This window comes from Telopea speciosissima, chromosome 6, assembly GCF_018873765.1.
Source record: "Telopea speciosissima isolate NSW1024214 ecotype Mountain lineage chromosome 6, Tspe_v1, whole genome shotgun sequence".
Lineage (NCBI taxonomy): Eukaryota > Viridiplantae > Streptophyta > Magnoliopsida > Proteales > Proteaceae > Telopea > Telopea speciosissima.
In genome coordinates, this window is record NC_057921.1 from 38,313,947 (window position 1) to 38,340,830 (window position 26,884).

The 26,884-nt window shown below is 38.1% G+C and overlaps 1 long non-coding RNA gene and 1 pseudogene across 1 annotated transcript; both read right to left on the reverse strand.

The window, feature by feature from the left end:
* Window positions 1-2,783: 2,783 nt before the first annotated feature.
* Window positions 2,784-25,891, reverse strand: LOC122663838 (annotated as a pseudogene).
* LOC122663840 lies at window positions 7,965-8,368 on the reverse strand. The gene is made up of 2 exons (XR_006333231.1): window positions 8,313-8,368; window positions 7,965-8,103 (listed from the first exon to the last, which is right to left on the reverse strand). It is a non-coding gene; the product is annotated as an uncharacterized LOC122663840 (long non-coding RNA).
* Window positions 25,892-26,884: the final 993 nt, after the last annotated feature.

Below are 26,884 nucleotides of genomic sequence, written 5' to 3' on the forward strand. Positions count from 1 at the left end.
AGGTTTTTGTTTGTCCTCCAAGCAGCTAAACGTATTCTTAATTCAAAAGTGAAAAACTTCTCTTTCATACTAGTAGGGGAGAGTTTTCATGCACGGTCGTGCTTTCAACTGTTGGATGAACATGATTGTGTACAATACACGGTTCCTCATCCCCATCCAACGGTTGCAAGCACGGTCGTGCATCATACACGGCTGTGCACGAAACCTTTTGCCTAAAGCAAACTTTCAACTGCCCTCCAACCCTCAAAATTTTAAGGAGAAAATAAGTTCTATGTGGGGAAGTGTACCACCCACGCCTAGACCCACGCCAAGACATAGAGGTGGTGAAATGACCACCCTGTCCTCATAAAAGGCGGAAATCTCATCCCCATGATCCCAATGGGTGCGTTTTCATTGGCCCCTGCACGCATATAGGGGCCACACTCCCCTACAAAGAACGTCAAGGCAAGGTACACTAGCGCCCCTGTGTCTATCTCTCTCCTCCATAACAAACTTACCCCTCAAATTCTTCTAAATCTAGCTTTCTTATTTTTTTTCTTAGGTCTTCGTTTAAGGGTTAACCATTATAGTCAAAGAAAAACTTCAAGAACTTAATCATTAATTGTATACATGATCATTATTTGAGGAGAGAACCCAACCTCCTGAGATGTCCAACTCTACCATGATGATAGCCCCCTTTACAATCAAACAAAAGCTATCCCTAAATCCGCTGCCAAAGAATTACAATGTCTTTCCAATCAAATAATTGGAGAGAAATCTCAATCGTATAGTAATTGAATATTCCAAGTTGCAGGATATAAGTTGTGAGGAGATCATACTCCCTTTGGTCATGGCTCAACACCCTCTGCAGATCGTCCACCAAGGGATTCAAAGGCAATGTCTCAAGATATCAAAATCACTACAAAGTAGAGACTAACGACTTTTTCCTCAATTCTGGGCCTCACCTGATTTGCCACATGGTAGATATTTGGCGTGGAGGGAACTATTGCTTTCTGATAAGGCAACTCAATTAGAACTTAAATTTTGTTCAAACAAACGGGGCCTAAGGAAATCAAGTGTAAACCCATTGGGCACTTGTTTGTGTATGACAAGTCAAAATTAACGATCAATTTGAAACAAGTAGGTGTACAAGGTAAAGCATAAAGCGTAAAGCAGATGACTCCTTTTTTTTTCTAGAGGTACAAATGGTTTGTAGCAAAAGGCTTTGCTCAAGAATTTTGGATAAATTATGAGGAAACCTTCAGTCCAGTTGTGAAGATGACCATGATTAGGACTTTACTGGCTATTGCTACATCAAAGAAGTGGTCCCTATACCAGCTAAATGTGAAAAATACCTTCCAAATTTGTGACTGATAGATCTCACTTCACAAATAGGGAAATGTCAAGTAATGGCCTTACCCTTCCCCAAGGCATCTGATCAAATTTAAATCCAACTCTACCCATAACAAAATTCATATTTTACTCCAACTACCGGAGCCATACTGTCCAGTAAAATTGCTAAAGAAGATATATATAAAACCAAATTATTAAATTCACTTTTACCAATACACTCACTAAAACAATAATGAATGTCATATACAATCCAGAATGTTGTGAACTTAATTTCCCACCCAAAGTGGTAATAGAAAGTGAAAACAAGAAAAGCACGTTCAACAAAAGGGACACAAACCTTCCCCTACCTTTAAAAGGTTATTGATCATTTAGTTCCTCTAACATTCCTAACTTACCAAAAAAATGGAATGCTAGATATTTTTGGAAAAAAAAGAAACACTTTAATCAAAAAGTTGATGTCATGAACTGCAATTTAATTAAGAAGCATTTTTTGAGAAGAACCTCAACCATGTGTTTTTAAGGTCAGAATAGCCTCCCACATGGTTGGTTATAGGAACAATTCAAATTGCCATTCTAGGAATCAATTTTGATATTTTTAGTTCAGAATGCATGACCATGGAAGGAAAACTTTATGAGGGGAAATTCGGAAATTTAATCATAACAAGAATTGGTAAGAACATTTTAGGGATAAGAAAAATAACACATCATTGAAATTTCGGTATAGATAAATTAAGATATGTCTAATGTAGCAACATGCAATTTTTATTTTTCCTTGTTTTAGAAGCTTTATGGCCAAAAAAAAAATTTTACTAGCAATCTCTATAGGGCATCTCTAGATTGGCACCAAGTTTTGCCATATGGAAGGGTGATATGGAAATTTTGATTGTACGGATATCTAAATAATGGTCTAGGCCTCTAGGGTAGGCCACATATCAAATTTTAGACTCAGATTCAGGCATATACAGTCTCATCTATTGACATCTTCACTTGTACGTATTTTAAGCAGTCCATTTCTATAAAATAAAAAAATCATTTTTCAGTAGATTTTTAAATTTTTATTTTGTCATTTGGCCAATTACATTTTGGCTAAATCTTGACATATGAGCAGGAGACTTTGGACTCTATTTGTCGACAAAATTTCAGCTTTAACCAATGTACTACGTGGTAGAGATTTGTGGTGGTCTAAAGAATCGCTAAACTATTAAAACTTTTCTCACGATTATGTAGATGCTTGAAGATTAAATATATCTTTTTTGTCTCAGCTTCTTTTCTACCTCCCAATACTTCAACTGAATTCCCACAACCAACTCAAATAAATACAGGTAGCATTGATATCTATTCCACTGTCTTCTCCCAACAAATTTTGCTCATACTCAAAATAGCAATGCACATCACTCTAATTCAACAGGTTTAAATCTAAACATTTAAAATTCACTTATTTAGCCTATTCAAAAGCTAGGAACTACATCTTAGAGTATACTCCTTAACAAGCTTTGCAAATGATGAGGACTTGATCTTTAGTAATTTGGCTGGGGAATCAAATTCTACTGCAAGACCTTCTTAAAACAGTTAAACATGTCATCTAATTAGGCAAGCACCAAAAAAGGATGAGAAGACATATTACAAACTCAACTGAACCCACTTGATTGTGGTGTACTAATTACCATGTACTAACCATTATTGAGAAGGAGAACCATATCGATATCAAGAATTGATGTTATTCTATGTGCGATTGTGATGACCATTATTAAGGATTGTAATAGCCCATAATTCATTAGATTCTCCAATAGGAGTTTATATAGAGATTACAAGGAATGAGAGGGCTCACTGGTTTTACTAGGAAAGTGTACAAGAGATATTGGATTACCATTACATATGATATTGGAGATATTTGGTTACCATTGTATGGAATATTAGGTTGCCATATTTTAAGATTCTTGCATAGCAATCCATATCATGTGTAGAGATCCATATCTTGCACACCAAGTCATATCACATGTGTGAAAAATGAAGAGAGAGAGGGCACGGTTGGCACAATATACTCAATACACCCCCTCAAGGTGGAGATTCAGGGACTCGAATCTTCGGCTTGTCCCTTAAAAACTGAAACCGAGCAGTGCCAAGTGCCTTTGTGAGAGTGTCAGCCAGTTGGTCCTTGGTCGAGATAAATTGCACCTGCAGTTGTTTCTTGGCTACACAATCACGGACGAAGTGGAAATCGATCTCAACATGTTTGGTTCTGGCATGGAAAACCGGGTTGGCCGATAAATAGGTGGCCCCAATATTATCACACCATAAAATGGGAGGACCAGAGAGAGGAGACCCGAGTTCACCGAGAGATTCAAGCCAGATCAATTCTGCCAAAGCATCAGCTAGGGCCTTGTATTCGGCCTCTGTGGAAGAGCGTGCCACTGTCTTTTGCTTACGGGAGGCCCATGAGACCAGATTTGGACCAAGAAAGACAACAAATCCCCCTGTGGATTTACGGTCTAGGCCATCCCCTGCCCAGTCCACATCAGAGAAGGCTTGCAACGTTCGGCTAGGGAATCGTTCGATAAGCAAACCATGAGATTGAGTGTGCTTCAAATAGCGTAAAATACGCTTTACCAGTTGCTAATGGGCAGAAGTAGGTGCATGCATAAATTGGCAGGCACGATTAACTGCAAAGGCTACATTGGGTCTGGTGAGTGTCCCATACTGCAAGGCACCTACAATAGAACGGTACTCAGTAGGATTAGGGTGAGGAGCACCCCCTTCACCCAATGGCGGCTTAGTGCTGGCCATGGGTGTGGTTACTGGCTTACAGTCAGCCATGCCAGTGCGTCGTAGGAGATCCAGAATATAACGAGACTGTGAGAGATGCAGGCCCTTGGAGTGTGGAGTAGCCTGAATACCAAGGAAAAAATGAAGATCACCAAGATCCTTTATGGGGAACTCATCAGATAGACGCTCTAGTAGAGAGGTGATCAATGATGAATCACTACTTGTGACTAATATGTCACCAACATATATCAGAATGTAAGTGACATGATTACCATCCTAGCGAATAAAAAGTGACGTATCTATCCTGGATCCATGAAACCCAAGTAGAAGTAGAAAATCAGAGAGGCGGCGGAACCACGCCCTGGGTGCCTGTTTGAGGCCATAGACAGATCTATGTAAATGACAGACATAGTCCGGATGATTGGCATCAATGAACCCAGGCGGTTGGGACATAAAGAACTCCTCTTCCAACCGCCCATGAAGGAATGCATTACTTACGTCCAACTGACTCACAGACCACCCATGAGAGATTGCAATAGAGAGAACACAGCAAATGGTTGTTGGCTTAATGACAGGGTTAAAAGTCTCGCCATAATCAATGCCCTGCTGTTGATGGAAGCCCTTGGCCACAAGGTGAGTCTTGTAGCATTCCAAAGATCCATCCGCCTTCCATTGGATCCTGTAGACCCATTTGCACCCAATGAGATTCATGTTGGGCATGCGTGGCACCAAAGACCAAGTCCCATTCCTGATCGATCAAAGCATTATATTCATCAGCCATGGCAAAGCGCCACTCCGCTACTTTTGATGCCTGTGAAAAACAACTTGGTTCAACAATATCATTAGTAACATGCAAAGCATGGGGTCTGGAGGGCACCAAGGCGGGTGCAGTAGTGGCGGCGTAGAGGTCACTAAGTGGGCGTGTTCTCCTAGCCAGAGATGGTGTGTCCAAGGGTGAAGGGGAGGCCATGGAAGATGATGTTGCCGCGGGTGAGGAAGAAGGTGGTGTATGTAAAGGAGATGGGGAAGGGCTGACTACACTAGGTAGAGGTCCGATGGGTGTTCGTAAGGGTGAGGGCGCACCCATTGTAGAGGGGCCTCTCAAAGGGGAGAGCTGAATAGGGGCAGTGCCCCATGGGGAAGACAGTGGAGGAGGGGAGCCAGGGAATGGTCCCAATATAGATTGAGAAAAAGGAAAGGAATTTTCATCAAAGCGAACATGACGCGCAATATACATCCTTTTAGAGGGGATGTGAAGACAACGGTAACCCGCATGAGAAGGGCTATAGCCGAGAAAGACACACGGCAAGGAATGATAATCCATCTTATGCCTGTTATAAGGTCTTAAATATGGGAAACATAAGCAACCAAAAACTTTAAGAAAATTATAATCCGGTAACTTATGATAAATAAGTTGAAAGGGTGACACCCCATTGGAAACAGCGGAAGGCATTCTATTAATTAGATACACCGCGGTTTCAAAAGCGAAATTCCAAAAATGGTGAGGAACCGACCCATGAGCAAGAAGGAAAAGTCCTGTTTCAACAATGTGTTTGTGACGACGCTCGACAGACCCTTGTTGCTCATGGGTATGCGGTACCGAAACCCTATGTTGAATTCCAAGTTTGTTAAAAAAGGTGGGTAGGGTCCGAAATTCTCCCCCCCCCCCCAATCAGTTTGTATAGCTTTAATTTTCCTATCAAAATGGCGTTCAACTAAGGCCTGAAATTGTTGAAAAATGCCAAAAACTTTGGATTTTCGCACAAGAGAATAAAACCATATAAATTTGGTCGCATCATCCACAAAAATAATATAAAACCGATGGCTAGATAAAGAAGGAGTGGGAGAGGGACCCCACACATCGCTATAAATTAAATCTAAAGGAAATAAACTGCGGTTGTTCGTAACAGGTAAAGAAAGTCTACTGGCATTGCCTAACTGACAAGCCGTACAAACAGTACTAAGATGTGAAAAATACGGTAATTTATTTAATTTAAGCATTTGATGGAGTAAGCGCTCGTGCGGGTGCCCTAATCGACGATGCCAGATGTCAACAGAAGAATGAACAGCAGAATGAACAGATGGAGGACTAGGAGAAAGGAGTTCATAGAGACCCCCTTTACTCGGTCCTGACAGTAGAGTGGCCTTGGTTACCTGATCCTTCACAAGAAAATAAGAAGGGTGAAACTCAAAATAAACATTATTATCTTGACAAAACTTTTGAACAGACATAAGGCGTTTAGAAATTGATGGAACATGAAGAACATTAGTTAAATGAAAAATCCGATCAGAAAGAGGGGAAAGAGGAATAACCAAGATGAGAGATGGGTAAGCCCTTACCATTACCAACATGTAACTGATCTCGTCCTGTGTAATCATCAAACTGTGAGAGGGATTGAATATCAAAGGTCACATGGTGTGAAGCCCCCGTATCCAGGTACCAAGGTAAGGCCATGAATGGGTGTGGTGTGGGTAAAATGGGTGGGTTCAGTTGATGATAAGAGGGAGAGGCATAGGTGGGATAAACATGGTGGATAGTGGGTGAAAGGTTAGTCAGGTAATAGGGAAGGGAAGGATTATTACCAGGTTGTTGTCAAAAATAACATCTATCAGTAGAATGGTTTGTTTTGTGATAGATGGCGCACCAGAAATGCCCAGAAGTGGTCCCACCATTAGAACCTCCACGACCGCGACCACTGCGACCACGACCCCAACGTCCACCACAACCCCCACGTTGTGATGTAGGAGTGGTAGAATCTGAATCAGAGCCCAAACGTTGGACTGTGTTGGCTGTAGGAGCAGTTGTCGGAGGAGAATCAGCGACAGTGAGCTTGTTTAATGTTGAACCTTGAAGGAACTCATGACTAAGTAACATGGCATGAAGATCATCGTAAAGAACTGGGTCTGTCCGGGTCAATAGAGAAGAGACCATGGCACCAAACTCAGGCTTTAAACCTCGGTAGATATGGAGGTTGAAAGCACTTGGACGAACAATGTGACCTGCTACAGCTAGCTCTTCGGCAATGGTCTTGGCACATTTTAGAAATTCTGCTACAGGTTCATCAGGCTTTTGATTCAGTTCTTGTAAGGCCATGGTTAAGGACATGATCCGGATTTCGGACGGAGAAGAAAAAGCAGCGGATAAGGTGTCCCAAATGGCACAGCTAGTGCGCTTACCAAGAACAAGGGAAACACTTCCTCAGATAGGGAAGCAAGCAACAGGCTGTGAATCATAGAATCCTGACGACGCCAGTGAGCGCTCTCGGTTGGATCATTAGGGCAAGGAGAGGAGCCATCAAGATGGCCAAACAGATTTAGACCATCAAGGAACGGCTCAACCTGATTTTGCCAAAATAAATAGTTCTTTGATGTGAGTTTAATGGATATGTAGTGGTGGGCATTGGGAAAGGGAGAAAGAGAAGTGGCATTAGAGATTGCTTGAGAAGAGATCAAAGGAGCCACGGTTGAGGAGGAGGAACCGTCCCCCATGGAGAGAAAAAAAAAAAAAAAAAAAAAAACAGGAAAAGACTCGTTTGAGTTATGCTCTTGATACCATATTAAGGATTGTAATATCCCATAATTCATTAGATTCTCCAATAGGAGTTTATATCACTGGTTTTACAAGGAAAGTGTACAAGAGATATTGGGTTACCATTACATGTGATATTGGAGATATTTGGTTACCATTGTATGGAATATTGGGTTGCCATATTTGAAGATTCTTGCATAGCAATCCATATCATGTGTAGAGATCCATATCTTCCCCACCAAGTCATATCACAAGTGTGAAAAATGAAGAGAGAGAGGGCACGGTTGGCACAATATACTCAATAACCGTAGACCCTGAGAAGTGTTGTCTAAGCGTTTGCTGAATTAGATAGTCAGTCATAGTATCCACTGATGCAGTAGCTTCATCAAGAACTAACACTTTGCTCCTCTTGAGTAATGCCCGCCCTAAACATACTAGTTGCCTTTTACCCATGCTCCAATTCTCTCCATTCTCAGTCACTGTGACAGCCACCATATGACAATGAGTTAGAAATTTAGGATCTTATTTTCATTAACTTTCTTCTCCTAACTTTTGTCAAAAAAGGGATTGGGTTTAGGAGGTTAGGTTGTGCACTAGAAGTCAAATATATCATACAATAATGCACTTGTGTATGGATAAATTGGTGTTAAGTAATTATAGTATAGAGTGAATATAAGAAGAAACCAACCTATAGAATCAAGCTTCCCTTTTTCCTAAATTCATCACCAAGCTGGCATCTATCTAAAGCCTATAGGAAAAAAATTCATGTCAAATTACCGTCTCTCTTGGTTATTCAAGATGACATAAAATTAACCATTAAAGATGAGCTAAGCAAAAGATGATATGAACAAACAAGGAGGTGCCTAGTGGAAATGGAAAACAAGCCAATAAAACTAATGCACCTCCGGTCCCAACTAAGAAAATATTTTAGGCCAAACTTGGCCCAAAGATGAACATGATCATGTACAGTACATGGTTCCTCATCCCCATCCAACGGTTGCAAGCACGGTCGTGCACCATACACGGCCGTGCACGAAACCTTTTGCGTAAAGGAAATTTCCAACTGCCCTCCAACCCTTAAAATTTCAAGGAAAAAAAAGTTCTGTGGGGGAGTGTACCACCCATGCCCAAACCCACGTCAAGACACAGAGGCAGTGAAATGACCACCCTGCCCCCATGAAAGGGAAAAATCTCATCCCCATGATGCCAATGGACGCGCTTTCATTGGCCCCCACACGCATGTAGGGGCCACACTCCGGCCCCTACAGAGAACCTCAATGCAAGTTACACTAGAACCCCTGTGTCTGTCTCTCTCCTCCATAACAAACTTACCCCTCAATTTTGGGTCATTCTCCTCAATCTAGTTTTCTTAATTTTTTTTCTTAGGCCTTCGTTTAAGGTCGGGTTAACCATTATAGTCAAAGAAAAACTTCAAGAACTTAATCATTAATGGTATACATGATCATTATTTGAGGAGAGAACCCAACCTCCTGTGATGTCCAACTCTACCATGATGATAGCCCCCTTTACAATCAAACAAAAGCTATCCCTAAATCCGCTGCCAAAGAATTCCAATGTCTTTCCAATCAAATAATTGGAGAGAAATCTCAATCGTATAGTAATTGAGTATTCCAAGTTGCAGGATATAAGTTGTGAGGAGATCATACTCCCTTTGGTTATGGTTCAACACCCTCTGCAAATCGTCCACCAAGTGATTCAAAGGCGATGTCTCAAGATATCAAAATCACTAGAAGAGACTAACGACTTTTTCCTCAATTGTGGGCCTCACCTAATTTGCCACAAGGTAGATATTTGGCGTGGAGGAAACTATTGCTTTCGGATAAGGCAGCTCAATTAGAACTTAAATTTTGTTCAAACAAATGGGCCCTAAGGAAATCAACTGTAAACCCATTGGGCACTTGTTTTTGTATGACATGTCAAAATTAGCGATCAATTTGAAACAAGTAAGTGTACAAGGTAAAGCGTAAAGTAGATGACTCCTGTTTTTTTTTTGTATCCTAGAGGTACAAACGGTTTGTAGCAAAAGGCTTTGCTCAAGAATTTTGGATAAATTATGAGGAAACCTTCAGTCCAGTTGTGAAGATGACCATGATTAGGACTTTACTGGCTATTGCTACATCAAAGAAGTGGTCCCTATACCAGCTAGATGTCAAAAATACCTTCCAAATTTGTGACTGGTAGATCTCACTTCACAAATAGGGAAATGTCAAGTAATGGCCTTACCCTTCCCCAAGGCATCTGATCAAATTTAAATCCAACTCTACCCATAACAACATTCATATTTTACTCCAACTACCAGAGCCATACTGTCCAGTAAATTGCTAAAGAAGATATATATAAAACCAAATTATTAAATTCACTTTTACCAATACACTCACTAAAACAATAATGAATGTCATATACAATCCAGAATGTTGTGAACTTAATTTCCCACCCAAAGTGGTAATAGAAAGTGAAAACAAGAAAAGCACGTTCAACAAAAGGGACACAAACCTTCCCCTACCTTTAAAAGGTTATTGATCATTTAGTTCCTCTAACATTCCTAACTTACCAAAAAAATGGAATGCTAGATATTTTTGGAAAAAAAAGAAACACTTTAATCAAAAAGTTGATGTCATGAACTGCAATTTAATTAAGAAGCATTTTTTGAGAAGAACCTCGACCATGTGTTTTTAAGGTCAGAATAGCCTCCCACATGGTTGGTTATAGGAACAATTCAAATTGCCATTCTAGGAATCAATTTTGATATTTTTAGTTCAGAATGCATGACCACGGAAGGAAAACTTTATGAGGAGGGGAACTTCGGAAATTTAATCATAACAAGAATTGGTAAGAACATTTTAGGGATAAGAAAAATAACACGTCATTGAAATTTCGGTATAGATAAATTAAGATGTCTAATGTAGCAACATGCAACTTTTATTTTTCCTTGTTTTAGAAGCTTTATGGCGAAAAAAAATTTTTACTGGCAATCTCTATAGGGCATCTCTAGATTGGCACCAAATTTTGCCATATGGAAGGGTGATATGGAAAGTTTGATTGTACGGATATCTAAATAATGGTCTAGGCCTCTAGGGTAGGCCACATATCAAATTTTAAACTCAGATTCAGGCATATACATTCTCATCTATTGACATCTTCACTTGTATTTTAAGCAGTCCATTTCTTTAAAATAAAAAAATCATTTTTCAGTAGATTTTTAAATTTTTATTTTGTCATTTGGCCAATTAAATTTTGGCTAAATCTTGACATATGAGCAGGAGACTTTGGGCTCTACTTGTCGACAAAATTTCAGCTTTATCCAATGTACTACGTGATTGATATTTGTGGTGGTCTAAAGAATTGCCAGACTATTAAAACTTTTCTCACGATTATGTAGATGCTTGAAGATTAAATATATCTTTTTTGCCTCAGCTTCTTTTCTACCTCCCAATACTCCAACTGAATTCCCGGAACCAACTCAAATAAATATAGGTAGCCTTGATATCTATTCCACTGTCTTCTCCCAACAAATTTTGCTCATACTCAAAATAGCAATGCACATCACTCTAATTCAACAGGCTTGAATCTAAACATTTAAAATTCACTTATTTAGCCTATTCAAAAGCTAGGAACTACATCTTAGAGTATACTCCTTAACAAGCTTTGCAAATGATGAGGACTTGATCCTTACTAATTTGGTTGGGGAATCAAATTCCACTGCAAGACTTGCTTAAAATAGTAAAACATGTCATCTAATTAGGCAAGCACCAAAAAAGGATGAGAAGACATATACAAACTCAACTGAACCCACTTGATTGTGGTGTACTAATTACCATGTACTAACCATTATCGAGAAGGAGAACCACATCGATATCAAGAATTGATGTTATTCTATGTGCGATTATGATGACCGTAGACCCTGAGAAGTGTTGTCTAAGCGTTTGCTGAATTAGATAGTCAGTCATAGTATCCACTGATGCAGTAGCTTCATCAAGAACTAACACTTTGCTCCTCTTGAGAAATGCCCGCCCTAAACATACTAGTTGTCTTTGACCCATGCTCCAGTTCTCTCCATTCTCAGTCACTGTGACAGCCACCATATAAAAATGAATTAGAAATTTAGGATCTTATTTTCATTAACTTTCTTCCCCTAACTTTTGTCCAAAAAAATGGATTGGGTTTAGGAGGTTAGGTTGTGCACTAGAAGTCAAAAATATCATACAATAATGCACTTGTGTATGGATAAATTGGGGTTAAGTAATTATAATATAGAGTGAATATAAGAAGAAACCGACCTATAGAATCAAGCTTCCCTTCCTTCTTTCTAAATTCATCACCAAGCTGGCATCTATCTAAAGCCTATAGGAAAAAAATTCATGTCAAATTACCGTTTCTCTTGGTTATTCAAGATGACATAAAATTAACCATTAAAGATTAGCTAAGCAAAAGATGATATGAACAAGCAAGGAGGTGCCTAGTGGAAATGGAAAACAAGCCAATAAAACTAATGCACCTCCCAGGTCCCAACTAAGAAAATATCTTAGGCCAAACTTGGCCCAAAGATGATAATGCATCCATTAAAATAATTTTAATATTTCAAAAATTAAATAAAATATATAAAGAAGATGACTTTGAGAAAGGAGTTCATAAAGTTACATTCTGAACAAATGCCTTTGTGGTGTGTTTGTTTTCTATCCAAATCATCAATAAACAGAAGATATGTCCATCCTATGCTAATCAATGAATAACTATTATACATCAAATGATAAAAATCGAACCTCCCAGATCTGTTCATCAGTGTACTCTTCAAGTGGGTCAAGATTGCTTCTTAAAGTCCCCTCAAACATTGTGGGGTCTTGTGGGATGATGCTCAATCTTGACCGCAAGTCATGAAGGCCAATCTTGGAGATGTTAATATCATCTATCCAAATCTGACCGGCTGTAGGTTCAAACATGCGGAAGAGAGCTTGTACAAGAGTTGATTTACCACTTCCTGTTCGTCCAACGATGCCAATCTTCATCCCTCCAGGAAAAGTGCATGTAAGACCTCGCAAGACAAGAGGAAGGTGTGGGGCATACCGAACCTATATTCATATTAAATAATCAAATAATGAAGCTCAATAGAATTCTATGAGAGCAAGAAGAACTATCCAACAAAATTCGCTTCAGAAGATCTATTTCATAAAATGGTGAATTTAGAAAGGAGATAAAGATTCGAGGAATCTTGATTGGGGATTACCTGCAGATCAACAATATCAACTTTCCCTTCCGATGGCCATTGAGAACCAGGCCTATTTTCTTCTAACAACAAACTGGGTTCACTAGGGATGCAAGTATACTGCAGTATTCTCTCAACTGATATGATTTTATTCTCAAGTATGCTAAGATCCCATATGATCCCATGCATACTGAAACTAAGCCCATATGTGATTGCTAAACCCACAACACCTTCAAGAGATATAACAAAATAAAATAAATTCAAAATCATACTTTCATGTGAGCAGTCAATCATGGTTTCCTTAAAGGATGCTTTATAAGATATCAAATTTAAATTTTACCGGGACTAAGTACTCCCGATGGCACTGAGATCACGAAAATCAATGATATAGCATATGTGATGGATGCCAACATATCCATGCGGAAGCATAACCACTCCATTGCACCAGAGAAATGAAACTTGGGCCGAGAATACCCATCCACCAGCTTGAGGTTTGTGTCCATAAACCTGTCTTCTTGATCGAAACACCTGATTGTGGTTGAACCTAAACTAGATTCATCAAAATGTTGTATAATTGGAGCTTGACATATTCCGGTCAGTCGTGATAGTTCTTGTGCTGCAGATACATAGTATTGCTACAAGACAAGATTCATAAAAATGAAGATTTGGTACAATGTAGAAAATTGAGTAATGAATGTATAGTTAATAAGAAAATGATATAGGTTTTTTTTTATTTCTTAATATGAACTGCTTACATTTCGATGGTTGATAGTGATGCCATCATCATGAATGAAAAATATAGGAAAATATTACATTCTATTTATTTAATTCACTTGTTCATTTGGTTGGTTACCTTTTTCTATTTTTATTAGATATTGATTGAATTGTATATATATTATTTGTATGTGGGCTCTATGATGAATTTTTCTATAGATAAAATACACTAACTTCCTAAATTCTTAAGTTTATTGAACAAAAACATAATAATATCCAAATTTTTGTGATATCTATTTTCTTTTTATTAAATTTTCTTAATAATATCAAATTTCAAATTCAATTAATATCAGTATGTATTCATATCCAATTTTTTGTCAAATGTAAATTTACTAATGATGAACTGAACAGTATAGCCTTATTTATTTTCACCTAAAGTACATGAATGTACAGTTTATCACAATAATGCAAGGTAGTGCAGCCTATATATTTCTCTTAAGCTAAGTACAATGCTTTTATAGACTTAGAATAAGGTATGCTTCACTTACGAAAGAAAGGGGCATGAGAAGGAAAGTGGAAAAGATGATGAAAAGAAAAAAAAAGATTTTTTCTATTGAAATATATTAACTAATTATTAACACGGAATCCATTCCTAGGAAGTCCACCTAGATAGGATTTTTTGACCACCCATTATCTACGACATGGAACTTCCATTAGGGCTCAACTTTGTTGATGTGGGTTGTCCCATCACCACTTATCCATCTATCAAATTTATGCTGTAATTAGTTGAGAATTCAACTTTCATGACTTTGGCCAACTACAGTTCAGCCATTGACAATACAGAAGTAGTAGTCCAAATATAGTGAGCTATACAATGGAGATTGGTCCAACACTTGACACAAGACTAATCCAATGGGATCAACTATATTCAGTTGGTCAGTTTGATTAAAGCAACTCTCCACATGACCCAAAATTATTGGACCACGAAGACAAGCCTTTGTAATGGACATTTTTCTTAAATCCTTAATATTTAGTTGTTTACAATTATTTATTAATTTACCATTTATGTTATGTATGTCTCGAATTGTTGTACCTGTTTCGAAGAATGACCCGCTTCGACATTTTTTGTGACAACCCGAATGGAACTTTTTCTGAGATCTGTGATGGTAGTGAAGGGCTTGGGCCTATAGGCCTAAGCCGGTTAGCGGTTCGACTTGACCTGATGGATCGACCCAATCCGATGGAGGAGTATTTATATTCTTTACCCGCTTTGTAGTAAAGTGAGTGAGATTTGGGGTTTTCGATTTAGGGATTCTAGGAGAGAGAAGCAGCGCTGTTTTGGGGTGTTTTTCAGAGATCTCCATTGTAACTTTCTCCGATTTACATAGTGAAACATCTTCAGCTTCGCCTGTGGCTGTAGCACACCATACTGGTGTGTGAACCACATTGAATCTCTATGTCATCTTGCTCTGTTTTCATTTTTGTTCATGTTTTATTTGGTATTGGTTCTATTGTAATGGGTACAAGGGTAATTTTATCTATAAGGGTATAATGGTCATTGTATCCATTCTAGAATGTTCTTCCTCCTATTACAAATAAAGAGGTTGTGGGCACATTGTTCACATGCCTGTATTCATAGAATTCCACATGGTATTAGAGCGGGAATCCTAGGAGTAATTTTTCTTCGGTTCTCTTCCCCCCTCTCTCTCGCAATTGCAACCTAGCCCCACCACAACCACTAACAGCCACCACCTTCTCCCCTTTCTTACTGCCTCTACCCACCTTCAGCCCTCCACCTAGGCTTTACGCCTCCCTTCCACCAACATTTTTCTTCCTCCCCTAGGCCCTTCCACCCTCTCTTTCTTTTTGTCGAGAGGGTTCCTCTGCCTATTTCTGCCACCGCCACCCCTTTTCCACCCTTGATGGTGAGTTAACTCCTACGAAGGAGTGTTTCTGCTCTCTATGCCTTAAACACCTTTGTTCAATAATTTTTTTCTCTTCTTGGTGATTTTGTTGGTTACATTCTTCAATCCAGCAACCATGCTAGGAGATTTCAACATTACCACTGCCTCCTCTGGACACGAAGGCATAACTCAATGTGATTTCCTTCCGTTCCTTACCAGCTCCATTAAATTAAATGGTAGCAATTACTTGATGTGGTCTCGCTCCTACCTCTTCGCTATTGGTTCTCGTGGGCTCTCTGGCTATATTACAAGAACGGTAGCCAAACCAACTGAAGCTGGTTTTGCACAGGACAAGTGGGTAACTTCTAATTTTCTTGCATGTCCTACCTTGTCAACTCTATAGAACAAGAAACGTCGGGTGTTATCTTCTTCTTGACACAGCTGCTAAGATTTGAAAAACAACCAAGGATATTTATTCTAAGATCGACAATGCTGCCTCTCGTTATGAGGTTCGCCAAAAATATCTTCAGACCAAGCAATTGGAGTTGACTCTTTCCAAGTTGAGTACCATGTGGCAACAACTGGATTTTTATGGGACATTTCTTGCTTCCTATGATGTGGATACTACTCCTTTTCAGAAGTGGGAAGAGGACTTGCATGTGTTTGATTTTCTTGCTAGACTCACCATTGAGTTTGATCAGATCAGGGTCATAGTGCTCAATCGCGATCCTCTTCCAACTCTTAAACAAGCATATTCCCTTGTTGTTGAAGACGATCATCGGATATCAATGATTCAACTTGTTACTCAAGGACGATCTACTTGTCTCTCTGGCTCGTAATCTGCTGCCTGAGGAAATTCTGTTCATGGTACTAGGACTAATCGTATGAGCAGTGATCACCCTCCGATCAAGTGTGATTACTGTGGTAGGGAACATCATACCAAAGACTGCTATTGGAAGCTTCATGGGCGCCTTGAAGATACCCGGGGACGTGGTTCCGATCATTTGGCTTGGGCCAACCAAGTTTCATCTGATGATGAATTTTTTTATTCGACTGGGCCTCTTTCCTAGGACGAGATGCATCATCTTCGAACTTTGATGACCAAGCTGGATAATAATACTTCATCTGCTTCTTCTACGGCTGCCTCTTCCATTTCCTTAACAGAAAACTCTGGTTCAAATACTTCTTTTAGTGGTGGTTGTTCCTCTGTCGATTCCATTTTTTGGATAATTAACTTTGGCGCAACGGATCACATGATAGGTTCTCCTTCAAATTTTTTGACTTACTCTCCTTTACCTGGTAATACTAAAGTTTGTGCTGTTGATGGTTTCCTTTCCCCCATCTCTGGGAAAGGGACTGAGCAATGTTTGTCCTCTATGCATATTATCTCTATTTTACATGTTTCGAAATTCTCTACTAATCTTTTATTTATTAGTAGTATCACCCGAGACTTGAAATGTAAAGTAACCTTTTTTCCTTCTCACTGCTTGTTTTAGGACTTGGATAAGGGTTGTATGATTGGTAGTGGTAAGGTGGTCGGTGGTCTTTATGTGCTTGACGGATCATCTTCAACAAAATCTGCTTTGGCTTCTCACGCATCTCCTTCTGGCCTAGCACTTCAGATTCTGACCTTGCTGAACTCAATAAATGACATCATCATCTTGGCCATCCGTCTCTTAGCGTGTTATCTGCTTTGTTTCCTAGTTTGGTTAAAAGTTGTAATCCAAACAATTTTAGTTATGATGCGTGCACTTTTGCTAAACAAACTAGAGTTGTTTATCCCATCTCTAACAAAAGAAGTTTAATTCCTTTTGGTTTGATTCATTCGGATGTGTGGGGCCCTACCAGGTGTGTGTGTTGACCTCTAGTTTTAGATGGTTTGTTACTTTCATCGATTATTTTAGTAACACTACTTAGGTTTACTTGATGAACCAGAACAATGATGTCTTAACTTGCTTCCAATTATTTCATAAAATGGTTCAGACTAAACTTGATGCCCGTGTGAAGATTGTGTGCACTAACAATGGGAAGGAGTACATGGACAGCCGCCTTCACACTTACTTTGACTCTCATGGGATTATACACCAAACCTCGTGTGTTGACACATAGGCCCAAAATGGTGTTGCTGAGCGAAAGAACCGACATCTATTGGAGGTTGCTCGCTCTCTAATGTTTACCATGAATGTCCCTACACGGTTTTGGGGAGATGTTATTCTTGATATTTCCTATCTCATTAATTGCCTGCCTACTCGGGTCTTGGATGCTCGCTGCCCCCTTGAGGTTCTTTTAGGCCATTCACCCTTTGTTGTCCCTCCAAAGGTATTTGGGTATGTTGTTTTTGCCTGCAATCATCACCATATTGGTAAGCTTGATCCTCGGAGATTACAATGTGTTTTTTTAGGATATTCAGCCACTCAGAAGGGCTATAAGTGCTACCACCACCACCCCCCCCCCCACAAGGCGGATGTTGGTCACTATAGATGTTGTATTCCGTGAATCTGTGGCCTATTTTTCACCCACTACATCTCTTCAGGGGGAGCCTAGGAGTGAAGAGATGTCTCCTCTTATTGTGAATTTGGAAGTTGAGGTTCCCACTGTTGAAGAACCAGCTATAGAAATAGAACTTCAAGAAGGGATCACTGGGTAGGAATAGGAACAGTCTCTAATCCAAGGTGAAGTTGAGCAGCCTCTTGTTTAGGGGGAGACTGGAAAATATCACCACTTCGATGAAACATTCTTCAGAGGAACATGGCACAAAAATACTACCACCACTGAACCATCCCTACTTGTACTACCTGCTCCAAGTTCTACTCCTGATAAGCCTGTCTATGATCCTAGCTTTGATTTACCTATTGCTATCCGAAAACCTAAAAGAAGTTGTACTCAACATCCCATCTTTAATTTGTGTCTTACAAATCTCTATCCCCTTCTTTTCATGCATTTGTTTCCTCTCTATCCTCTATTTCAATTCCTAACTCTTGGCAGGAGGCAATTGCCGAACAGAAGTGGAAATAAGCAATGAATGAGGAGATGAGTGCTCTGGGAAAAGATAAAACCTGGGAATTGACATCTCTCCCACCTGGAAAAAAAAACTGGTTGGCTGTAAATGGGTCTTTGCCATCAAATAGAAGGCAGATGGGTCTATTGAAAGGTATAAGGCCAGATTAGTTACAAAAGGGTTTACCCAAACCCACGACATTGATTACCAGGAAACATTCACCCTAGTTGCAAAGATGAACACAGTTAGAGTAATAATCTCCTGTGTTGTTAACCTAAGTTGGGAACTTCAATAATTAGATGTAAAGAATGCCTTCCTCCATGGTGATCAAGAAGAGGAAGTTTACATGGAAATTCCCATGGGTTTGCTACTTCAAAGACTGAAGGAAAAGTTTGTCATCTGGAGAAAGCATTGTATGGCTTGAAGCAATCACCGAGAGCTTTGTTTGGGAGATTTCACAAAGCTATGGTGTCAAACGGCTACAAGCAAAGTAATGCAAACTACACTTTATTTATAAAAAAAAAAAAAATGGGGCAGCATATCACAGTGTTGATTGTATATATTGATGACATAGTGATCACCGAGAGTGATACTTAAGAAGTGAAGAGGTTGAAAAATTATCTGAGAACTGAATTTGAAGTGAAAGATCTAGGGAGATTTGGATATTTCTTGGGAATTAAGGTTTCTCATTCAGCTCGTGGCATCTCTCTGTCCCAACGAAAATATACCCTTGATCTGCTAAGTGAAACGGGAATGCTAGGATGTAAACCTATAGATACACCACTGGAGCCGAATACTCATCTAAAGAGCAAGAAAGGAGATCCAATTGTTAAAGGTAGCTACCAGAGATTAGTTGGGCACTTGATATATTTATCTCACACCCGACCTGATATAGCATTGTCGTGACCTTGGTCAGTCAATACATGCATGATCCTCACTCTTCACATTTGGAGGCAGCCTATCAAATCTTGAGATACTTGAAGTCTTTTCTTGAAAAGGGAGTTTTATATTCACCTCATAGTCACACTCGAGTAGAAGCATATACGGATGTTGGTTGGGCTGGTTGCCCTGATGACAAGAGGGTTATATCAGGGTACTGCACCTTTGTTGGAAGTAACTTAGTCACTTGGAAGAGCAAGAAGCAATCAGTTGTTGCTCGATCAAGTGCTGAAACTGAATTTAGGGCTATGGCATATGGAGTTTAAGAGTTACTCTGGTTACAGGGTCTTCTACAGGACCTATATATTCCAGCAGATCTTCCCATGCATCTCTACAGTGATAGTAAATCTACCATTAGTATTGTTCACAATCCAGTCCAACATGACCGTACCAAGCATGTGGAGGTTGATAAACATTTCATCAAGGGGAAGTTGGAGCAAGGAGTTGTGTGTGTCCCGTTTGTTCAGTCCAATGATCAGTTAGCAGATGTTCTCACTGAAAGTCTTTGTCATAAATCTTTTTCTTCTATAATTAGCAAGTTGGGCATGCTTGGTGTATATGCACCAACTTGAGGGGGAGTGTTGTAATGGGTACAAGGGTAATTTTATCTATAAAATTATAATGGTCATTGTATCCGTTCTGGAATGGTCTTCCTCTTATTTTAAATAAAGAGGTTGTGGGCAAATTGTTCACATGTCAGTATTCATAGAATTCCACATATTCTAATAATGGATTTTTTTAACCTCTTTTATTTTTCCTTGGCCACATCACTTACACCCACTTTTAAATGAGGTCGTTTTTGTAATGTCATCTCCTTCGTCGCCAATGATGACCTCATTGCCAACCAACCGACAACTCCATGATAGAGCTAGCTTATGGTAAGCCTGAGACCATTAATAAAGACACCATTGGAAGAAGCAGCAATAAAACACCAAGGGAACTGACAAGGGATTACATGAAAAGGAAGACCAACACAAGATTCTCAGTTTCTTATCTTTGTAAAGCCTCTCCCTCTCTCCCGGTACATTTCCCCCCAAGCCTAGCTATCTAGGAATGTTCTAGGGTTTTATGTCGATTTCAATTTCTGCCACCTTGAGTACAAGGCGTTACTATTATCTCCTCCTCCTACTTCTTCTTAAACATTAACCAAATAAAATTTAAACACCACCCTCCTTTTCATGAAGTTGTCATTGTATTGCATTCTTTTGAATTTGTACATAATCCATCTGGTAATTTTACAGTAGTTATTTTCTTTGAATGATTAGAAGTCTGGGATTCTCGTAAGTAACAACAATGGGATGAGTTCCCATCCCATTTCTCTCACAAGAGAAGAAGAGATTTTGTGTTGAACGCAAGATTCTTCTATCTCAAATTCATAGATGACGTTTCTCTAGTTACCCCAATGCCTCCTCTCCTTATCAATCAATTTGTATATAGTTGGACCAGATCTACACCATCAACCAACTGAGTCGGTCTTGTGAAATTGTTTTCTAGGATCATTGAGTCAGCATACGATGTTGATATATTTCTTTAATGACTCTGTGCGCAAGATTTTCCTTCTAGATGGTTTCTTCTCTCCTCCTTCTTGTAGGATTTGGATGAGGCAAGAAGACTTCGGTTTGTATTGGAAGGTATTTCATAAATGGGCCTCAAAGTTTTTATATTGTTGCCTCTTCTTCCAAGGGTGTCTTCGTTAATGGTCTCAGGCTTGCCAAAGACTCTATCATGGAGTTATCAACTGGTGATGAGGTCTCCCTTGCATTGCACCCAAAAAAAAAAAAAGATGTTGGCCCACAAATTTTGGTGAAATTACATCATTAGACCCTCTGTCATAGTGTCAAGTCACCACTGCATGAGGGGTAAAAAAGTATGGTTGCAAATTCTATTTGTAACTTTAATTTCTTAGTTACAAACCATTGGACACTTTAAAATCATTTATTATTTAAAATTATCTATTAAATTATTACCACAATTAATGACTGATTTATTGCTTGGGTTGTGTAAAAATGAGAAATTATTTACTAATTTATTAGTTGTAAGCTTATGTTAATTATTATTTTATTTTTAATATGAACACTAATTAACGTAACTATCAACAAAGATAGTAGTCCATATTATGTTTTTATTCATAAATATCTAAAATATTTTATGCATATCAAAAGCATAGCCATGTCACCTTAGGTGCACTTTCCACTTTAATAGCATTGGCTTTGTTTGGTCATTTCTTCTCAAAACATTTTGTAAAGCGAAAGACTATACCTTTGCATTACTTTTACATATACTTTTGATAAATTCAATAAGATAATAACTTTTAAATCACCACTTTCACACCCAAGAATATATGTATCCACAACTAAATCAAATTTGGTGTGAACAAAGAAATCAAAATTTATTGATTTAAAAAAGTTTAATCCAACTTACTGATTTGAAATTTTAATCATGAGAAGTGGAAATGGCTATAGAATTACCTGGTACCATAGACATGTCACAGTCATCGGAATAAAAACTATTAACATTTGCCATGCAACTTGTGACATTACTGTAGTAGTTCCCATGAATCCTATAATTGAGATTAGTACTTCTTCAATTTGATGCGGAATAGAGGTATCAATAGCACTTTGATCTATGGATACCTGTATACAAAAATAGAGTCTATTTAAAATTTTAATTATATTAACCTTTATGGTAATCAAACAAGATTATTTTCATCCCAATAGTAATTAAGTAAATTTACTAACCCGATTTAGAATTCTTCCACTTGGAGTAGAATCAAAAAATGACATGGGAGCACGAAAAATGCACAAATGCATTTTGTTGAAGAACTGAGTAGCTATCTTATATCCAATAGTAACAATTAGTGTGGACCTTATAAGTACACAAAGAGAGCATCCAATGGTCAAAGCAACATAAACAAAGATGATAGTGGATCCTCTAAAATGAGGTATCACATCCTTTGAAATAGGAGTAGTCAACACCATCCAATAATTACTAACTGTTAGGAGAACCTGATAAAGGATTTGTGCTAGTAATATTAATGGAACAAAAGCCCCTTTATATGCAGCAGTAATATACTTCCAATAGACTGAAAGCTTAATTCCACCCTTTTCTCTCTTTTCTTCTTGGACAATCTGACCTTCTGACTCAACAAATGTTTTTATTTTGCAGTTTTCAAGCTCCATTTCCTTATCTTCTTGATTAGACTTTCCGCTACACACAATATTACCATCTTCTCCTCCATTAATTAGATTATTCAAAGCAACTTCACATTCAACAGAATCAAGGTCTGCCAAAGCTTTCTTATGCTCATCCACTACCTCCATAAAGTCAATTCCTGAACTAAAAATTTCTTTAGAATTTCCTGCTTGAGTAATTCTTCCATCTCTCATAACCTGCTAAAGAAGATAGGGTAATTAATCACTCTCAAACCAGGTTGAGGAACATGAAATTTGGAAAAGAAAGATGTTATATTCTCACCAAGATAAGGTCGGCAGAAGGTAAAAACTCTACTTGGTGGGTTACATAAATTACTGTTTTTTAACCCAAAATTCCTAGCAAACACTCCTGTCATAAAAAGTTTGGATGTTCTCATTTAGACACTCAAAAGATTATTGAAAGATCCAAATAGTTATACATATTAATACTATTTACTTTCCATAATGATAAGTATCATCAATCCATAGGTTTTATGCAAGAGCATGCATTTCTTAAATTTATGTGTTTGTATGTTGTTTGTTTAGTTATGGTTTCATTCTTCTTAAATCAATTTTTAGATGAAACTTAGTTTTTGGTTATCAAAATTGTGATGTAAGCAATTAGATGTATAATTTCAAGTCAATTTCATTAAGGAAAGCTTTAAAAGTATGGGTGAAAGAGCAGTTACCTTAAATAGATGACTTCCGGTGTGAACATCTACAGCACTAAAAGGATCATCAAGTAGATAAATATCAGCATCATAGTACAAAGCACGTGCAATTTGGATTCTTTGCTTCTGCCCACCACTCAAATTGATACCCCTCTCCCCTACGATAGTTTGGTCTCCAAAAGAAAACAATTCTAGGTCCTTCTTCAATGAACATGCTTCAAGGATTATCTCGTACCTTTCCTTGTCCATCTCCTTACCGAATAATATATTGTCTACTATTTTGCCACTCTGTATCCAAGGTGATTGTGCAACATAAGCCATTGTCCCATTCAACTTAATGGCTCCAGATACCTTCGGTACTTCTCCTAATATGCATGAAAGTAAGCTAGACTTTCCTGACCCAACAGAACCACAAACAGCCACTCTCATACCATGGTACACTTGAAGATTAAGATCTTTTAATGTGAGATTAGGGGAATGAAGGTCCCAAGAAAAATTCCCCTTGACTATCTCAACTGCAATCTTGATATCATCTCTTGGAAGCTTCTGTACTATATTCAAATGAAGATCATCGAGACAGAGGAATGAAGCTATTCTTTCAAGCGAAACTTTAGTCTGAACCACCATGGAGATTGTGTCTGGGAGATTATAAATAGGTGTTTGCAATATATCAAATGTTACAAGTGCAGATAGAATCTTCCCTGAATCTAATGGACTTCCAATAAGGATACAGAACCCAAAAGTAAACAAGGATACAAACATGGGAGCAGACAAGTAGACAAAGGTAGTTATAGCTAATGTATAAAGTAATTTTTTTAACCATCTTGTTTCAAAGTTTCTAAGTTCAATTATCTTAGCCAAGAACTTCATCTCCCAGCCCTGGAGCTTGAGAATCCTCATATTCCTCAAAGCCTCAGATGTAACATTCATTCTTCGATCCTTCGAAGCCATCAATTCCCCCTGAAATTTCTCTTGTAGTTTTCCCAGTGGAAAATTTGCTAACATCAAAAACACTGTGGCAAAAAAAGCTACAAGTGAAGCAAGCCCGAGGCTCTTGTACAAGATCAACAATGCTAGAATAATCTGAACAGGCACCCTCCATAAATCATGCAAGTACCAACTGAAAAAGCTAATCCGCTCAACATCAACACTCATCAAGTTAATGGTCTCTCCACTAGTGTGGCCTTGCTTTGATTGGCTCGAAAGCCTAAGACCCTTCTTATAGATTATTCCCAATAAAGCAGCACGAACCCTAATTGACATCTTTCGTAATTGAAAGAATAAGTGCCTCTCTGAGAGGCACCTTATGAGTTTTGAAAGAAAAAAAATAAACACTAACATGTAGCCTTTGTATTTTAGTTGGTAAGGACTATTGAGAAACTGAACAAAGACATCAATAAGGTATGGTCCAACATAAGAAGCCAGTGTGCATGTAATAGAGAATAGAGTCGTCCATAGAATCTCTTTCCACGTTGAGAGAATCAATGCCTTCACCAGTTTGATTGTGTTTACTTGATCACCACTACCACTCCCATTCCCATCAGATTCAAGTTTATCTCTAAAATGAGCAAAGACCACATTGGCACTATCACAATTAGCAAGTTGAGGAACATCTTCAAGGTCCAATGTTTTTTTATACCCGAGCGCTAGCAAAGGGCCCATCCAAGAGAATGTAAAAATACTAAAAAGATTGGCATTTGCATAAGGAGATACACTCGCTCCACTAACACTTGATCTTTGTCCATTACTATCATTGTTTTGACTGGAACTGGTTTTCAAAAGAGGTTCCAAAAATTGAGAATCTTCATCTTCTCTGCCCTTGCCAAACAACCCAGCATAAGAAAAGAACAAACCAGTAATAAGGGATATAGCATCAGAGATCCATAGAAGGAATGGTAAGGATGAATGTTTCCAATACAAACCAAGATGTATGACAAGATAGGAATAAGACATTACAAAGTAGAAAACCCACCAAATCCTTAGTAAAATGGGAAACTTGTACTCACTTGAATGAGAAAACTGGATGTGCAAGTAAATAGAGATCACAAACCAAGTGAGTGTTCTGAATGCAAAATCTAATTGGACAACAAGTTTTAGATCAGACCAACCATGTCTATACCCAGAGAGACAGTTTAAGACAAATAAGAGGAAATCGCAGAAAGACAAGCCCATGCAAGATATAAGGGCTGACCAATAGTATAAAAAGTATGAATTATTCAAGACTGGTTTTGAATTTGTCAGATTAGGCATTGTGCATCTCTTGTAAGCCCAGAAAATAGATAAAATTAATAAAAGCAGTAAGTGTGAAGAAGCAGAAAACCCATGCAAGAAAATGGTTGCAGAAAACTGTGAAAAGAATGTCCAGCTATTCATATCATTCTTTAGTTCTTCAAAAGCATCCATGTTTACAAATCTTCTATTCTTCTATTTGCAATTTGGTGGATTAGTTCAAACAGGTCCAACACAGATCCTAGAAGCTTTACCACATTTTGAATTGATGCAGGCCCATTTGCAAAAATGTTGTGGAAGCTCTAGCATCTAAATACAAACCATTTTCTACCTTATGTGTTCCAGAAATGCAGAGACAAATATTGGAGTCTCAATATCAACCTTAGATGTAGTTGAACCTGTTAAAATTGAACAAACAAAACACAAACTATTTGAAAACATATTTAAAATCAAGATAATTGGTAAATTTTCATAGAAAAATCAAGAATCAAAGAAGTTACAGTTATATATAATTTTGTCCATGTTCAATTAAAAACATCAATAGAGAGAATTTTTATTTAATACTATAAGATGAAATAAACCCATAAATATTTCAAGCTAACATACTTGAGCAAAATGCAAGGAAAGGTGAAGAACTTCATGTCATTGGAACACCAAGAAACTTTGTCAAACCACTGATGACAACTTGAAGATCATCAAATGTGAGGGGGAAAATCCTAACATTGTAATTAACCATACTCAGCCTAATTTTACCTATAAATCAATAACTGGATTGAGTCATATAGTACGTTAATTTAGTCATTCCAATCCGTCTCATATGATCAATACGATTTCATTTTGTTAAAAATGGTAACCAAATTTTGGAGGTGCTAGTTATACAACACCGCAACTAACCACACTCAACTTGGTTTTATCTAGAATCAATTATTGGTTGAGTAATTCGCCAAGTTAAGTGACCCGTTGCAATACATTTAACATGACTAATTAATACAAATTTATATAATAACCACATTCTTAAGGTTCAAGTTATGCTTAACAACTATTAAATTATGATACATAATATGCAAAATGAGTTAGAACTCTATTGCATGTATATTTATCAGTTAAGCCACCTGAAATCTGTAGATCCAAAATTATCCAAATGATTTCAAACAAACACCATAAATAAGATATTAATTTAGAAAATTTACATGACAATCAATCATACAGCAAAAGTCAATCAAGGCTAAACAAGCAAGTATGTAATACAATAAAGCCAGCAAACTTTATGTCCATTAAATACGGCATATTTAAATTCTTAGGCAGTAAATCTATTAGCTCGTGTGATAAATTTTCTGTAATAACTACAATAAAAATGGATAGCTATCTCTCATACAAAATCTCTAGAATTTTA